This window comes from Phascolarctos cinereus, unplaced genomic scaffold (genome assembly GCF_003287225.1).
Source record: "Phascolarctos cinereus isolate Bilbo 61053 unplaced genomic scaffold, phaCin_HiC Scaffold_4;HRSCAF=312, whole genome shotgun sequence".
In the NCBI taxonomy this organism is placed as follows: domain Eukaryota; kingdom Metazoa; phylum Chordata; class Mammalia; order Diprotodontia; family Phascolarctidae; genus Phascolarctos; species Phascolarctos cinereus.
The window spans coordinates 697965990-697980019 of record NW_027555847.1 but is presented as its reverse complement, the minus strand read 5'-3'; the positions used below and the strand labels follow the sequence as shown (position 1 = coordinate 697980019).

At 49.5% G+C, this 14030-nt stretch overlaps 1 protein-coding gene across 1 annotated transcript in view; it reads right to left on the bottom strand.

Moving 5' to 3' along the window:
* The window catches only part of CAMKK2 (calcium/calmodulin dependent protein kinase kinase 2), a 64108-nt gene extending 51230 nt beyond the window's left edge, over nt 1–12878 (bottom strand). The window contains 1 exon segment of the mRNA XM_078154288.1: nt 12744–12878. The gene's annotated coding sequence lies outside the window, so the exon portion shown is untranslated.
* Between the last annotated feature and the right edge of the window lie 1152 nt (nt 12879–14030).

Genomic DNA, 14030 nt, shown 5'->3' with positions numbered 1-14030 from the left:
ACTCTGACCAAGAAGGAAAGGACTCCACTGGAATCAGAGGACTTGGCTTCAAATATCTCCTCTGCAGAATCCTCCAGGGCTGCTTCCCTGTAGGGCTGGAGTGACCTAACATCCTAGATCTGTTCTTCCACGGGCCATCCTATCTGTGGACATCAGAATGAGAACGTGGTTATGTTCTACTGGCTACCCATTGGACTGGTTGGCATTCTCCAAAGACCCCAAGAGGAAGGAGAGACTGAAAAGGTTGATCCACCCCCAACCCAAAGCACACACCCAGTCCCAGCTCGGCCACAAATGAGGGTATGACATCAGACAAACCACTTACTTCCCCTCTCAGGGCCTCCGTTTTCCCCCCTATAAAATGAGGGGGCTGCCCTTTGAAAGACTTAAGAACTCTCATCAACACCACCACCAGCCACAATTTCTGAGGCTTGATGATGGAGTATTCTGCTCGTCCATCGACAGAGAGACGATAGAGGCAAGGCGCAGGATGAAATGCGCGTTTTCAGTCACGGCCACTTCCGGACTTTGTGTGCCTGACTATGCCTGTGTCACAAGGGCTTTATTTCTCCTCTTCTTCTTCTTCTTCTTCTTCTTCTTCTTCTTCTTCTTCTTCTTCTTCTTCTTCTTCTTCTTCTTCCTTTTCTTAGGGAGGGGTAGATGTAGTGAGATTTTTCTTCATTGAAAAAATTATTTTTTTTTAAATGAGGAGGTTACTGAAGAGAACACTGAGTTTGGTGTTTTTTAAAAAAAAAAAGCTTCAAGAAAATCTTTTTTAAAAAAGAAAAATGAGGCAGTTGATAGATTTGGATCCGGAAGAGATGTTAGGGACCATCTGGTCCAACCCTCTTTCTTTTATAGTTGAGGAAGCTGAAGCCCAGTTTGGTGAAGGGATTCTCCTACAGTGGCCAGAGCTCAGATTGGAACCTGGGTCCTCTAAATCCCTGTAAGACCCCTCCCAGCCTCAGCGGCCCAAGACGCTGCACTCTCACCTCCTTTCACTCACTCCCCTGATGTCCTCTTCCAGTTATACCTTGGTTTACCTGAGTTAGCCTCACTCCACAGGAGCAAGCCCAAAGAGGGTGACAAAATGCATTCCAAGCCTGAGTTCCAAGGCCAAGGCATCTTTCCAAGGAAAACAAGCCGCCACCTGCAAACCTCCAGGCCACCGGGAGGGACAGCCTCCTGCCTTACTGCCTTACATCTGGCTAACAAGTGAACACATTCCGGATCTACCAGGCCCTCCTGAAGCCAAAACTAACTCTATTGTTTACAAAGGGTAGGGTAAAGACAGTTAAAGGAATATGTTTGGGATATACATATGTAGTATATATATTACATATAAGGGAAATTGATAGTCACAATAATAGTTTCTGGTGTGTAGAAATTTGAACATACCTTATTACCGTAGACATAGGAGGCAGAAAGAACCCTAGCTTTGGAGTCTGAGGTCTTGGATTCAGATCTCACTCTTGATGCTTACCACCTAGGTGACACTAAACAAATCATTTAACTCCCTGGGCCTTGGGCTCCTTATCTATAACATGGATGGTTTGACCCAGAGGCTGTGTGAGGTCCTTCCCAGGTCTAGAGCCACCAAGATCCTCTAAGTCAATAAACCCTCTTTGTGTGCCTCATCTCCCCCAAGGGGCCTGCTTTCTGTGATGCTCCAAGATGAGGTAGCAGACACGGAGGTCCTTTCTTTAGCTGAACTGCCAAGCATTCAAACTCTGCTGCAGAGAGCACAACTCCAATGGGCTGGGCACGTTGTTCTGATGCCAAATGTATGTTTGCCTAAAAGATTATTTTAAGGAAAACTCTTACTAGGCAGGTGCTTACACAGAGGTCAGAAGAAGTAATACAAGGACACTCTCAAGGTCTCTCTGAAAAACTTTGGAAACAATCGTGTGACATGAGAGACCCTGGCACAGGACCACCCAGCTTGGCGTGCTCATATCAAAGTTGGCACCGTGCTCCAGGAGCAAAGGGGAACTGCAGCAGCTCAAAGGAAACATGAACTGTGCTAATTCAGAGATATCTCCACATTCTATTGGAATACTCGTGCCCGGCCTGTGGTGCGAGCCTTCCGAGCTCCTACTGATCTGGCCAGCCGTGGCCAAACACACAGTACCTTGACCTCAACACTGCTACATCAATGGTCCTCTTTGAAAACCAGGAACAAGCAAGTGGCTTGCACAGAAACACGGAGTCAGAGCATATTTGAACCCAGGTCTTCCCAACTCCAGATCTAGGGCTTGGCCCACCGCACCAGAAACCAGGCGCTTTTAGAATGAACTCATGTCTCCACCTCAAACCAGGCCTGAAGAAGACACTCCTGTGTCCTCCTCCTGAAAAGCCTACCATGCCCTGTGGGAAAACCTGTTGTTATAAGGATTATTACCCCACTGATGATTAAATCTCGGAGCCCCGAGCCCTGCAGAGGAAGCACTAAAGTCGGGCCCAAGTGATCTGGCTGGAGGCCCTAAAGCCGCAGAAATGGGGCTCAGCGGAGAAGAGGACCAGCATTTCTTCTCCCTCCCACTTGCCCGATCCATCCTCTGCCCCCTCCTGCCAGCTGAAAGAGGCCACAGGGCTTTCCTGAAAACAAGATGTATGCCCACACACACTAAAGGAAGCCAAAGATGAAAAGAATGAATTCCTCTCACACAGGCATATACCCATTGCCTGGCAACTCGAAACTGGAAGGTGCCTTGGTAAAGTCTTCAGGCAGCCCGTGCCCACTCACAGCCCGCCCTCAGTACTGCTGTTTGGAGTGGCAAGGCTGCAGCTGCCCAAACCATGCCAGCCTCGGGCAGAAAGCTCCCCAAGCTCTGGGCGGAGGGAGAGGGAGGAGGTGGGGGAGGGAGAATGGGGGAGAAGGGTGGGGAGAATGGGAGGAGAGGGAGGAAGCAGAGAAGGAAGGAATGAGGGGAGAGTTAAGAGGCAGGAGGGAGGGAATGGGGGGAGAGGGAGGAGGCAGAGAGGGAGAGAATGAGGGGAGAGGGGGGAATGGAGGAAGAGGGAGGAGGCAGAGAGGGGAGAATGAGGGGAGAGGGGGGAATGAGGGGAGAGGGAAGAGGCAGAGAGGGGAGAATGAGGGGAGAGGGGGGAATGGGGGGAGAGGGAGGAGGCGGGGGAGGAGAGAATGGGGGGAGAGGGAGGAAGTAGGGGGGGAAATGGAGGGAGAGGAAGGAGGCAAAGGGGGGAATGGGGAGAGAGGTAGGAGGCGGAGGGGAGGGGGCCACTTCTCCTCCCAAGCGCAGAAGCATGAGCCCCAGAAAGAAGACAGATGGGAGCAGGACAGTTTCTGGTGAGCCCCACAGGTCCTCCTGAGCTAGGTACAAATCCCACCTGTACAACCTTGGGCAAGTAAGTCAGTTAAGCTCTCTGGGTCTCAGTTTCCTCATCTGTAAAATAAGAGGCTGGCCTCTATGTCTTCTGAAGTCTCTCCTAGTTCTAAATCAACAACAGTAGGATCCTTTGGGAATATTAATTAATAACATTAATAATAATGACTTTATATAGGGCCCTAAAGTTGGCAAAACACTTTCACATTCAACACTTTATTTTGATTCTAACCAACAGTCCTGTGAGATAGGTGCTACCAGGATTGTGATTTTCATTTTAGCATTGTCTTGGTCTCTGACACTTGTTAGCTGACTGTGACTGTGGGCAAGTCACTTTGTCTTTCCAGGCCTCAGTTTCCTCATCTGTAAAATGAGCTTACCAGCACTGTGCTCTAAGGGCTTTGGAGGAGTGTAGATTTCATAACAGAATAATATTAGAGACTCTCCAGAGGACAGTTCCCTTACATCATCCTCATTCCTGACCACTTTACCTGGGCCCATTCCCTCCCTGCCTCCACCTCCCCCATCCTCTGCCCTGCCCCAGTGTTTCTTCACCTGTTGTCCCATTCTGCCAGGGTTTATTATCTTATCTCTGTAGCTCTGTTTCTTCTAGCTGTCTCTACTATTTACAGAAAGTCAAGATAAAAAGAGGGCATACAAAAATAGTTGTTCTGCAGCTTTCAGAAAAAGATACAACAGAATCCCAAGAATTGCTTTCTCCTTTCTGAAAGGGGGAAGGGAAGCTTCCCCACACCTTTTTTTTTCCTTTTGCTTTTTGGTGAGGCAGTTGGGGTTAAGTGACTTACCCAAGGTCACACAGATAGTAAGTGTCCGAGTAAGATTTGAATTCAGGTCTTTTTTTTTTTTGGTGAAGCAATCAGGGTTAAGTGACTTGCCCAGTGTCACACAGCTAGTAAGTGTCCAATGTCTGAGGCTGGATTTGAACTCAGGTCCTCCTGACTCCAAGGCTGGAGCTCTATCCACTGTGCCACCTAGCTGCCTTCACCCCAAATCTTTTCCAAAGGGCTCCCTAAGCAATTCTTCAGATGCCTCCAGCTCAAGTCGACATCCAGGTCTCTAATTCATTCCCTGGTCACTCTGGCACTCTGGTGCTCCGGCCTGGCCTGGCCAGCCACCCTTGGGTGCGCCCATTCTGCAGCCTTCTTCCAGGAAAACTCCTTTGTAATATTTGTACAACCAAATATGTGTATATTACAAATAAACACATGGTATTTATTATATACTTCATATTTATGCTATGTATATATGTGTGTATATAAGTATGCATGTGTGTGTGTGTATATATGTATTATATATATATATATATATATATATATATATTATATAGGTACATGCGGTCTGCTCCATTGAACAGCACGCTCATTACAAGGAGGGATTGTTTCATTCTCTGTTCTCATACACTGCCTGACACATTGCAATCAACTGATAAATGCTTGCTGATCGATGCCTTCCCAACCTCATCCCAATCAATCATGCAACAAGCATTTATTAAGCCCCTACTGTGTACACGTCAGGCACTTTGGTCACAAAGAGAAAGAATTAACAATCTCTGACCTCCACAAGCTTATAGTCTAGCAAACCCTTGAGGCCATTCATCCCACCCTCTCATTTTACAGAGGAGGAAACTGAAGTTGAAAAGTGGAATGATTCACACAGTTAGGGGCAAGAGTGGAATTTGAACCCACATCCTCTGATTCCAGTTAATCAAGTAGTGCTTACTGTGTGTCAGGCAGGAGCCACTAGGTGGCGCCATAATGCACAGAGCACCTGGCCTTGAGTCAGGAAGACCTGAGTTCAAATCCAGCCTCAGAAACTTACTAGCTGTGTGACCCCGGGCAAGTTACTTCATCCTGTTGGCCTCAGTCTCCTCATCTGCAAAATGAGCTGGAGAAGGAAATGGCAAAGCACTCCAGTGTCTCTGACAAGAAAGTCCCATAAAGGTTCGTGTAGCGTCTGAAATCACTGAAAAACGACCATACGACAAAAGTGTCAGGCACCAGGGACATTAAGTATAAAGAAAGAAACAATCTCTGCTGCCAAAACCAGACCCAGAGCTCTTTCCACTGCACGTGCAATTCAACCTCTTTGTTTTACACAAGAGGAAACTGAGGCCAGAAGGAAGCGGCTTGCCAAAGTCTGCATTCAAAGTGTCAGAAGCAGGATTAGAACTCGAGTCTTCTGAGTTCAAATTCAGCCATCTTTCCACTGTCCCTCCCTCTGTCCAGGGACCTGGATATATTTCAGGAGGTCCATGAACTTGGATGGGAGAAACTACATGTTTACTTTTCACTAACCTCTAACTGAAATTTAGCATTTCCTGTAAATATTTATAAAGTCAGTATTGAGAAAGGGCCCAGAGTCTCCACCAGACTGTCAATGGGTTCCATAACACAAAAATAGCTGGAGGACCCTTGCTGTAGTTCAACCCCCTCATTGGGGGAAACTGAGGCTCAGAAAAGTGAAATGACTTGGTGTATTACATACAGGTCATATATGGCAAAGGTAGGATTTGAATCTGAGTCACGACTCCAAATTCTGTCCTCTTCCCCTCATTTTACAGAGGAGAAAACTGAGGCCAAGAGGAAAATGACTGGCCCAAGGCCCCCACAGGTAGTAAGTGAGAAAGCCAAGATCTGAACCCAAGCCATAGCCCCAGAATGCTACCCCTGAGAGAGGAAGGCAAACACCTCAGTTAAAGCAGCTCCCTCCCTCCCTGTCTCAGGGAGAAGAGCAAGACCCTCTGGGGCAGGACATAGGGAGCTAGGCGGTACAGTGGATAGAGCTCCTGCCCTGGAGTTAGGAGGACCTGAGTTCAAATCCAGCCTCAGACACTTGACACTAGCTACGTGACCTGAAGTCACTCACTAAGTCTGGGGAGTCGGGGAGGGGAGAGGCCTTAGGAATGCCCCTCCAAAGCTGATTGCCCAATAATGAAACAATGTCATTTGGAAACCCGCCCTGGGTTCAAATTCCAGGTGTGATATTTGCTAGCTTTGTGACCATGAGTAGGTCCCTTCACCTCTGAAGACCATTCCAAGTGCTATAACCATCCCCCCACCTATCCCCTCCCTCATCAGTCCCCCCATAGGGAGCTAGACTCAATGGCCAACGCTAGACTTAGGATTCTATGAGCTCCCTGGGCCTCAGTTTCCCCATCTGTAAAATGAGGGAGTTGGACTCAAGGGCCTCTGAGATCTCTCTAGCTCTAAGCTTATGACCCCATGACTCCCTCCTAACTTTACAGCCAGGAGCCTAAGGGCTAGAGACAACAATATGGTGCAGTGGGCAGTAGAAGTGAAGTCACTTGAGGCCTGAGTTTGAATCCTGCCCCTGACACCTCCTAGCTGAGTGACCTTGGACAAGTCACTTCGTCAATCAATGGACAAGCATTTATTAGTCATAGCGGGCCCTGCGGACGCAAATACAAAGAAAGAAATGATCCCTATTCTTCCTCTCTTAGCTTGTTTCCTCATCTGTAAAATGGGATAATAATAGCACCTATTTTCCCAGGGCTGTTATAAAGGGAAAGGGGGAAGAGAGCAAGCATTCATTAAACACCTACAGTGTGCCAGGCATTGTGCTAAGAGCTTGATAAATATTAACTCGTCTGATCCCCGTTAACTGTCCTGAGAGGGAGGTGATTCTATAACCTCCATTTTATAGTTGAGGGAAAAGAGGAAGACAAAGGTGGAGTGACTTGTCCAGGGTCACACACCGAGGAAGTATTTGAGGTTGAATTTGGACTCGTGTCTTCCTGACTCCAGGGCCATGGCTCTATCCACTGTGCTACCTGACCATCTTGTAGGGCACTCTGTAAACCTTAAAGGGTTAGCTATTTTATCTGTCTGAGTTATGATTACCTTTTGCTCTGTTCGTGGTGGGGCTGTGTATCCTAGCAAAAGGGAAACATCTCTGTCCTGAGTCCCTGGAAACTTGGCGCTGCCCCCCAGGGAAATGGTCAGGCCTACTTAACAGAGACCAGTTCACTGTGGTTATCAAATGATGGTCAACACAAAGCAATTTCCCTTCAACCTTCCCCCAAAAAAACCCATCCCCTACCACCAAACTGTTTGCTTTTTTAAAATGCCCCTGCATAAGGAATTATGGGGTTAAAACTGAAAGGATTCGAGAATTCTAGAGGTAGAGCTAGAAAGGGGCCTCAGAGCCCATGAATCCAAACCCTTCGTTTTACAGATGAGGAAACTGAGGCCCAGAGAGGCTGTCCCTTTAGAGTATCATAGAATCACAGCCTTAGAGCTAGAAGAGCCTTGAAGGTCATCAAGGCCAACAGAGGCCCGGAGTCATAGAGCCATACTTTGAACTCAGGTCCCCTAATTCCAAACTCGGTCTTCTTTCCAATGCCCCACAAGTGGCCCATTCCAGAAGGGCCCCACCAGCCAGGAGAGGAGGAATTGGGCAAACTCAGATATCTCCCAAAGATCTTCATAACCTTCAACGAGGGGAAAAAGGCCAAGTCACTGTACTCTCCACCCCCTGAAATCAGGGGAAAAAGAAAAACTTTGGGGAGTTGCCGGGGTTTTATTTGTTTGTTTGTTTTTAATCCTAATGGGGCTACTCCAGATCAAGGCTGGTTTAGGCTCAGTGCTACGGTGAAGCAGTGGGATGGACAACATGAGCAGACAAATACCTCCCAGGCCTAGGATTCCTCTATAAACATCCAAGTGGAGGAAAGAGGGAGAGGAGAAAGAAAGGGAAAGGAAGAGGAGAGGAAAGTTAAGGAGAGGAATAAGGAGAGAAGAGGAGAGGAGAGAAGAGAGGGAGGGAGGGAGAGAAAAGGGGAAAAGGAGAGGAGAGGGTAAGAGATGAAGAGAAAGGGATGAAGGGAAAGGGAAGGAGAGGGAAAGAAAGCAAGAAAGAGAAAGGAAAGAAGAGAAAGAAAAGAAAGAAGGGAGGGAGGGAAGGAAAAAAGAGAGACACAGAGAGAGAAACTAGAGATCAAGGAATGGGCCTATAGATTCTGGAAACAAAACCTAATGAACCTCCCAAGCCACATGCACTAATTCAGACCAGATGGAGAGTAACTTATTTTGAAAAAGCCCAAACACCCAAAACAACCCTACCCTTATAAAACAAACATAAATAAGAGGCCCTCTGACTCAAAGGGAAACCTGAAATAGCATTCACCCAGAAAAACCCTGGCACAGAAAGCATTCTGACAGGAAAATGGGAACCATATGGCCCTTGGCAAAGAGTTGGGGAGCTCGCTGATTCCCAGCCGGGGCACTGGGACCAGGGAGTGACTTCAAGGGGTGCACCAAGCATTGTCATTCTGTACTTTATCACCTTCCCGAGACAGCGTAAATGATCAGCTTTGCGTATGTACGGAGAGATATTTTTCAAATATGTGTAAATGTTATTTCTGATTTATAAAACACAAATCTCATTATAATTATAAAACAAATAAATCCTTAGCAGCCTTTCATTATTACTTGATTTTTCAATAAAAGGATGCTAACAATATGGCTACTGTTATGATGGGGGGATGGGTGTGTCTGGGACTTTTTTTTAACTTTAAAAGGAGTCTTCAGGTTTGAAAAGGCTGACAAACCCAACGGGCTTGAACAACCAGGGAGGAAGAAAGGCATTTTAGATGAATATGTTTTAATAAAGTGTCTGCTATGGGCCAAGAACATGATAGGAAACAGAAACACTGAAGCAATCCCCCATATATAAGCTTTGCTGAGCAGTTCATCTGCATTAGTGGAAGGAATTTCCATGATGAAAGAGCTCTCCCACCCATTCAGATCACCTTCTAAAAAAAGGTTTTTAGTAGGGGAAAGACTCAAAGTTCTCTTCCCAATATTGTGACCAAGGACTTGGCTGAGAGACCTTGGGCAAATCACCTGACCTTTCTGGATCTCAGTTTCCTCATTTGTAAAATAAGGCAGCTGGACTCAAGTGCTTCAATAATCCCTTCCATCTCAAATCTATGACATTGTGATCTATTTGGCCTGTGATTATCAAGGTTACTGATTCATCTGGGGTTTAGAGCAACCAAGGCCACTATGGTAAAGAAGAAAGAATAATAGATTGGAATTCAGGTCTAGAATTAAATCCCAATTTCACCACCCATGTAATTGTGACAAGTTATGTGACCTCTATGGACCTCAGTATCTTCATCTGTAAAATGGGAGCAGGAAGGGAGAGAAGAGTAGGACTAGATGGTCTCTGAGGTTCCTTCTGGCTATTGCCCTATCCTCTCAACTGGATTTTTGGAGAATGGATTCAAATTTTCTCCATGATTTAGAGAATCTTAGAGAGTAGCCAAGAGCACCATGAGGTTCAAAAGTTTTTAACCTTGCCCTAGGTCACACTGCCAGGGTGTGTCAGAGGCAGGACTTGAATCCAGGTCTTCCTGACCACAAGATCAGCCCTCTATCTACCACATCATGCTGTCTCTCATAAATCTACAATCCCAGTGGTCAGTAAAATTGAGGGGAAGGGAGGACGATAATCCCTACAATACCTGCCTTGAATTGCTGCTACGAGGGTCAAATGAGATAATATATATGAAGCATTTTGTATTTCCAGAAGTGTTAAAGATGTGTCAACTATCATCACCATCACCATCACCACCATCACCACCATCACCATCACCACCATCACCACCATCACCATCACCACCATCACCACCATCACCATCATCATCATCATCATCGTCACCATCACCATCACCATCATCACCATCACCATCTAGACTGGGGTTCCTGACTGGGGAAATGAGCCCTTTTCTCAGTTGTCCATCGCCCCCAACATACACCCCTAATACTGTAATTTGTTGTTGTTTCAGTCATTTCAGTCATGCCCAACTCTTGGTGACCCCATGTGGGGTTTTCTTGGCAGAGATACTGGAGGTGTTTGAAATTTCCTTCTCCAGCTCATTTAACAGATGGGGAAACAGAGGCAAACAGGCTTAAGTGACTTGCCCAGGGTCACACAGCTAGTAAATGTCTAGGGCTAGATTTGAACTCTGAAAGAAGAGCCTTTCTGATTCCAGGCCCAGCTAGCTGCCCCCGTATAAATGCTAGCAATTATCATTAGTATCACTATTATTAATGCTAAGCAGGGATAACGGATAGGAGAGAGTACCACATAACTGCTTAACAGGTCTCACTGAAGCACAGGTTTGACCATGGTCCATCCCTTCTCAAGAAACTCCAGGGCTCTCTATTTCTTCTAGGACCAAATCCAGACACCTCCGTTTGGCATCTAAAGACCCTCACAGTCTGGCTTCAGCCTCGACTGGAGAGGAGAGAGAATGGAAGCAGGCAGACTAGTCCGGAGGCCACTGCAATAGCCTGGCAATGGGAGCCTTAAGTAGGGTGGTGGCTGTGTGGGCAGAGAAGTCAGAGGCAGAAACAACAGCACACACTGATCCTAAGCACCTCCCCCATGACAAGCCTGGAGCTACGAGTTTAATTGTCTTCGTTTTACAGATGAGAAGAAAAAAGACAAAAGAAAAACACCGAGCAGGAAGAAAGACGGTTCCTCACCTCTAAAGGGAGGGGTTTGGACCCCTGGCCAGCCCTAGATCTCGCTGTCTATGACCCTAAGGCCTCCAGAGCGGTGGGAGAACGTGGCCAAGAATCACCCAAGAAGGAAAGGAAGGGTTAAAATCTGGATCTCCCAGGATCCTTAAAGGTATCAAAATAGAGATGAAGAAAACTCAGCTTAGCATACTTAAGTGATGTAGGTGACAAGGTCACCTATAGTTAGCAATGGACCTAGGGCTCAAACTCAAGGCCTTTGCCTTCAAGGCCCAGGGCCCGTTCTACTTCTCCACATCACTTTCTCCACCCTCATAAGGCACCTCTAGAACCCTATGTGTGAGACTCATCACATTTTGATTTGTATTAAAATGCTGTATTTTCAGGCCTTCCTACTGGAGGGTAAGCTCCCTGAGAGCAAGGCTCAGGTCTTATTTGTCTTTACATCTCTCCCCGCCCCACCCAGAAAAGGGCCTGTATATCATCTTGATAAATACTAAGTGAATTTACCTCTCCAAATTAGGCAAAAAGAATGATGGGGCAAGGACTTTGACCCTATCAATGAGTGCTTTCCCACCTAAGGTGCTGAATATCCAAAGAAAAATAAGAGTTCCCTGGGAAAAGGGATATCCCATCCCCACCCACCCACCCCAATCTCTACAAACAGAAGCTCTCCTCTAGCACGCGTAGGAACAAGTGGAAGAGCCAGGAGAGGAAAGCCCAATTTCCAGGAGGAGGTAAAGGGCTAAACACGGTGTTTTTCCAGGACTCGTCTATACATTATATAAAGGAGAAAACTGAGGCTGCAGGGGCTGTGTGCTTGCCCTCTCCTCAATAAGTGATGAACCTAGTCTGACCTAAAGTGCCCACCTCTCTAGACTTTGAGGGGGCCTCGTGCTAGGAAAGGGAGGCAGAACCAGGAGCTGTGGCTGGCCAGGAGACAGGTGACAACCGCAGGGAAGTTGGTGGAACTGTGAAAACACCCAGCTGCTGAGATTAGGACACCAGGAGGCGGGAGGGGGAGAAGCTAGGAAAGGCTTCCAGGGCCCAGGGCACCGGGGAGGGAGCCGGGAGGGGGAGGCAAAAGGAGCCGGCAAAAGATAGCCCCGACCCCAAACCTCTGACCCCACTGACAGGACTGACTCAGGAAGTTGCCTGGACATCTCAAAGCCTACAAGAAAAGGTCTTTCTCCCTGAGACAGGGTGGCATACAGGCTTTTAAAACAAACTGTCAGTGGAGCGGACAGTACCGGCCAGTAGGACCGATTCGGAGATGCCCTCCACCCCAAACGGGGGGAGGCAACGGCTCAGCGCATAGGTCTCCTGCTTCGCCGTGCCTGCCCTCCTGGGTTCTGGGTCCCAGCCCCCCTGTTCAGGAAGTGATGCCAGAGGGAGGTAAGCAGGCGGGCTGTCCCCCGGCCAGACTCCCTGGCTGCCCGGGACCCGGGACCCCTGCTGGCCAAGCCTGGGCACGCACTGGAGGGAGAGGGTGAGGCCGAGGCGGGGAGAGACGGACCTTGAACCGCCGGGGGCCACCGGGGGTTGGAGAACTTGGGGCAGCGGGCACCTCTGCCCACCCTGCCTCCCCACCCCCGGCGCTGCGGAGCGCGGCAGCTCCAGCCGGCTGCCCCCTTGGCCGTGACCGTGACCGTGACCGAGCGCGGGGTGGGGGCGACCACGTGGAGGCGAGTCGGAGGCTCCCCTGTCCAGCCGGGGAGCCCAGCCTCGGCCCTCTCGGGCCTCTCCCCTTTGTCTGCGCCGGCTCGGGCTCCGAGTATCCCTCCGGGAAGGACAGGGACCACCCCGGGCTGGCTGCCAACCCCCACCCAGGACCCGCCCCGCGCACGGGGAGCCTTCCCCTCCTCACCCGGCGCTGGATCCTGCGCGCGGCCGGCCGGGCTGCCCGGGGTCCTGCGCCTGGGGCTGGGGCTGCCGCTGCGGCGGCGGCTGGGCTTCTGGCTGGCGGGGCTGGGGTGGCCGGGCCGGCGCGGGCGGCGGCGCCGATTGGCTGCAGCCCGGCTCACCGCGCCAGGGAGGGAGGAGGAAGAGGAGGAGGAGGAGGAACAAGCCGCCGGGTCTGGGGATTGGCCGCCCGGCGCCCAGCCCAGTGGCCCAGATGTGCGCCTCTGTACGCCGGCTCCCCATTGGCTTCTCGGGGCCCGCGGCCCCAGGACGGGGAAGGCCGGGGAGGATATGAGGGGATGAATGGAGGGGGAGCGATACCACCCTGCCCGCCCCTCCAGGGCGCCTCTCTCCACGGATCTGCCACCTGCCTGCTGGCTCGAAGGCATTGGTCTCATTGGACAGATCCGGGGAAGCCACTTGCGCGAAGTTCACTCCTCGGGGAGAGCCGAGAACTCAGATCCTCTGCCCCCTAGTCCGGAATACCTTTGTTTTTCCTGTCCTGTGGGTCACCTGCCACTTAGAAAGAAACTCGAGCGGAAAACAGGTGCCTGTCCACACACACACACACACACACACACACACACACACACACACCAGCAAAGCTTCAGTCTACCAGGAAGGACACGCTTTACGCTAGAGGACCCCTGGCTCTGCCGAGGCAAAGCTTCCGTGGAACACCAGCAAACTGCTTCGGGGAAACGTTCGAGCCACTGCTATGGAGCAGTGCGGGGGAATACGGGGAAACCGAGGTAGAACGTTCCACCTCCGAGATGCTCTTCCCCACTCCGGCATAACTGCTAGGACATAACCACACCTCCGCGAAAGTGCCCGGGAACGGTTAGCTGCCGTACTTAATCCAATGTTTGGAAGTGTGGGTGAAGTTAGAAGCCCATTGGCGAAGAAAGGGAGTTTGCCCATTCCAATGCATCTCCATCCTTGTGGAATCAGCCCCAAGTCTGGGAAGATTCCAGGAAGCCTAGCTTTCCCTGAATTATGGGAGACTAGGCTAGGTTTGGAGGGAAAGGGCCTACCTTTGTCACCCGCAGTACAAACGGACTGAGAAAGACCCACTTGGGGTCACGTGGTGAAGGACTTTGAAAGCTAAACAGAAGGCTTTCTATTTCAGCCTAGAAACAGCAGGAAGTCACTGGAGTTAAGTCAAACAATCAGATCTGTAGCTATGTCAGATTACTTTGGTAGCCGCGTGTGCAATGAACTAGAGGGGTGAGAGGACACTGCGGAGGCTGCT